A 4,298-nucleotide genomic window follows, 5' to 3' on the forward strand; every position below is an offset into this window, starting at 1 on the left:
AATGACGACGCCGCTCTGGCGCCACGCCCACCCCATTTCTCGCGGCCCCGCTGCTGACCCCTTATCGGGGCCTGAATTGATCGTGCCCGAGGCCGTTTTGCGCCGTCGTGAAACGCGACGGCTTTCATGACGCCGCAGACACTCTGCCTCATTATCAGAGAATTGAGCCCAGGGAGTTGTCATTCGGGGTGGTGCGGATGAGCTTTAGGTATTTAGGAATCCAGGTGGTTCGGAGCTGGGCCCAACTGCACAGATTGAACTTGGCTCGATTGGTGGAGGGAATGAAGGGGGGTTTTAAGAAGTGGGATGTGTTGTCGCTGTCGCTGGCTGGGTGGGTGCGCACAGTGAAAATGACGGTGCTGCCCAGGTGTTATGGGAGCGGCGTTTTCAGAACCCCAAATGTATCATGGAGTTCAACCAACCTCTCCCTTTAATGTATTGTTGCTTTTGAAGCACACGGCTTTGTCTCCAGGAGTGGTATTACAATTATGGACACGTGGGTTTTTAAACACAAAACAATGTTAATTCCATGAATTCAACTTAACCTTTTAAATAAACATTGGATCACTCAACACCCCTTACTTCAAAGATAACCCCGAAAATAATACAACACTAAATAATCCTTCAAAATGTTCCTTCAAACCTCCAAAAGACTTAACACCTTTAAACAAAAACACATCAGGTTAAAGACATTACTATTATGAGTTTAAATCACCCAAATGATTCAGAGATAGTCTTTCCTGGCAGAGATCACAGCAGATCCAGCTCACTGCAAACACAGACACACCCAAGCTCTTTTTCTCAAAACTGGAACTAATAGCAGAAGTGAGCTCAGCTCAGCTCCCCCCCCCCCCCCCCCCCCCCCCCCCCACCCTCTGACATCACTTAAGTAATATGAGCTGCTTCATTTCTTAAAGGTATATTGCTTAAACATCCATTTCTTAAAGGTACTCTCACATGACACAGGTTTCTGTTTGTGGTCCAAAACCTCCCTATCTTCATTCCCATGGCCTTTTTCAGGAAGGTCAACGGAATAATTTGGGGGTTTGTGTGGAGGGGGTAGACCCTGCGAGTGAGGAGGGTGTTCCTGGAGAGGGGGTGGAGGGAGGATGGGGGGCTGGCTTGGCAAATCTGATAAATTATTATTGGGCGATGAACATTGTGGTGGTGAGGAAATGGACTGTGGAGGAGAGATCGGTTTGGTGGTGGATGGAGGCGGCCTCGTGTAGTGGGATGGGTTTGAGGGCACAGTTGTTGGTACCTCTTCCGTTGTCGCCGGTCAGGACCTCGTGTGCTCAGTGGTGATGTGGAGCCAGTGTAGACAATATTTTGGGCTGGAGGGCGTGACATTGTGGGCGCCGATACGTGACAACCATAGGTTTCTGCCAGCAGGGCTGGATGCGAGGTTCTGGGGGTGGCGGCAGGTGGGGATAGAGTACTTAATATGCGGACATGTTTATAGGGAGACAATTTGAAGGGCTGAAGGAGCTGGAGGAATTGTATGAGATGCCCAAGGGGAACAGCTTTAGGTACCTGCACGTGAGGGATTTTGTGAGGAGAGATGTGCCGTCCTTCCTGGGGCTGCAGCTGGTGGTGCCATCGGACAGGTTGTTGACGGGGGATGGGGAAGGTGTCGGATATTTACAAGAAATTAACGGAGGGCTAGGGCACTCTGGTGGAGGAGATTAAGCACAAGTGGGAGGAGGAGCTGGAGGGGAGGTGCAGGCCAGGACATGGGTAGAGGCCTTGCGGAGGGTGAATGCGCCCTAGTCGTGTGCGAGGTTAAGCCTCATCCAGTTTAAGTTGGTACATTGGGCCCACATGACGGTGGCGAGGATGAGCAGGTTCTTTGCGGCGGTGGAAGACAGATGTGGGCAGTGTGCAGAAGGCCCGCAAATCACATCCACATGTTTTGGGTGTGTCCAATCGGCCTGACAATCTTTGGACTGTGGGAGGAAACCGGAGCATCCGGAGGAAGCCTACAGAGACACGGGGAGAAAGTGCAAACTCCACACAGTCACCCAAGGCTGGAATCGAACCCAGGTTCCTGCCGCTGTGAGGTAGCAGCGCTAGTGAGTGTGCCAACGTGCCGCCCCATTATTTACATTGAAAAGTCCACCAGTATTCATATCAATGCAGGCTTCAGAGAAGTAAGTGACTTTCTGCCCACCAAAAATCCTAATGATTTTGGTGCAGGCACTGAGAGACATTGAGGTTTCAGTATTCAATACATGAAACTCAGAGCAGGATTATATCCCATTTTACAGAAAACCCAAATGACAAATTATTAAAACGTAAATTATACAAATGTTCCCACTGAACCAAGTTTGCCCCCAAATCCACCTGTTTGCTCCACAGCTCAGCAGCCCGTTAAACATCTATTCCCCCTACCATTGTAGTAGAAAGTTCAACCATGCTGCAGTCGACAAGATCAGTGCATCAACACGCCAAGGTTGCTTCTACAAGATCTTCCAAACCTGTAACTGCCATCATCTAGAAGAAAAAGAGAGGTCAGTACATGAGAACCCAATCACCACCAACTTGTCTTTCAAATTAAACAAACCGGACTTGATCATTGTTCACCATTCCTTTATAATCATTGATTCAGTAACTTGAAACACCCTCCCTAGCAGAGTACAACATGGGAATACCTACAACATGTGGGATGCAGCTGTTTCAGAAGGCAGCACACCATCGTCTTCTCAAGGGCAACTAGTATTACAATTCAATAGCCAGGAAGTTACAGGTAAAACTAGTACCGAGCCTTCATGCAAATTTTTATTTACAGAGACGCCCATTACACGTCACATTTTCAGTCTGCTTCTATGCACTCTTTTGATAAAACAGAAAGGTCACCCAGTGGCGATATGTTTGAATTTATGCAGGCCCTCCCAAAATTCGAAGAGAAGGAGGTAGGAACCCTTATCAGGGCATTTGAGAAAATTGCAATCCAAATGGGGTGGTCAAAAGAAAAGTGGACATTACCCATACAAAGTAAATTGGCGGGGCGGGCACAGGAAGTTTATCTTTCCTTGTCAGAGGAGGTGTCTAAGAATTATGATGAGGTAAAAAAGGCTATGTGTTGGGGAAGCAAGGGGAAAATCCACAGACTGCCAAGCAGTGTTTGAGAAGTTGAGAGCCGTCTTAATAAGCGAACCCGAGTAGGATGATTTCCAGGGACCAAAGGAAGGCAGAGTTTTTTTTTTACAAATTTAGTGTACCCAATAAATTTTTTCCAATTAAGGGTCAATTTAGTGTGGCCAATCCACCTACCCTGCACATCTTTGGGTTGTGGGGGCGAAACCCACGCAGACATGGGGAGAATGTGCAAACTCCACACGGACAGTGACCCAGAGCCGGGATCAAACCTGGGACCTCGGTGCCGTGAGGCAGCAGGGCTAACCCACTGCGCCACCGTGCTGCTCAAGGAAAGCAGAGTTGAGACCTGGACACACAGAGCCGAGGACCAGCTCTCTCTCTCTCTCTCCAGAAAGGCTCTGAATTAATATATTTCTGAACCTACAGAGACCTGGGTGAATCTACAGTGAAAACCTCAAACTGAAAGCAAAGTCTGAAGAGGAGAAAGGTGCTAAAACACCATTCGAAACAAAGACTCTTATCTTTTGATTTTCATCCTTATTATTTTCACCCCTCGTTTGTCTGTCTTGTGTGTGTGTGTGTGTGTGTGTGAGTGTGAGTGTGTAGAGGGTGGGGCCAAGTTAAAGTGAGGAATTAGGAATTAAATAATAGTTAGCCATTTGTATTTGCTGCTTATTTCATTGTAGTTCTTAATATAAATAAACAGTAACTGTGATTAAACTTACAAACCTGGTGACTCCAATTATTGGCCAGCCAAGGCTTTAGTAGTTTGCGAAGAGTTATTGGTTATTTCAATTGTGTTGCGACCCCGGATCAGATGGGGCTGGAATTGACCGCGCCCCAGCCGAGAGTGTCACAGCAAATTAAGTAGCCAATTGAGATACAACTAACAACAAAGGATGGGCAGAAAATGCCCAGTTGTCAGCAACCACTCTCATCCTGAGTTTGAATTTTAAAAAGACTCGTAATAATTTTGATTTGGAGTGACAGAAAAACTGATCAAGAAAATCCCCTGAACTCGCAACTGATGTCCTCGGATTGCTTCGGCTGGTTGCTTCATCCATGAGTTAAATAGGCCATGACCCACATTAACAAATTTGTTGAGAGTGCAAAGTTTAATTCCAAAAGGTATCAGACAACTAATGAGGACAGCACAATTTAATTAGGTTTTCCTTATTTAGGTTGAAGATTACCACTGA

The sequence above is a fragment of the Scyliorhinus canicula genome, chromosome 5, assembly GCF_902713615.1.
Source record: "Scyliorhinus canicula chromosome 5, sScyCan1.1, whole genome shotgun sequence".
Taxonomy (NCBI): domain Eukaryota; kingdom Metazoa; phylum Chordata; class Chondrichthyes; order Carcharhiniformes; family Scyliorhinidae; genus Scyliorhinus; species Scyliorhinus canicula.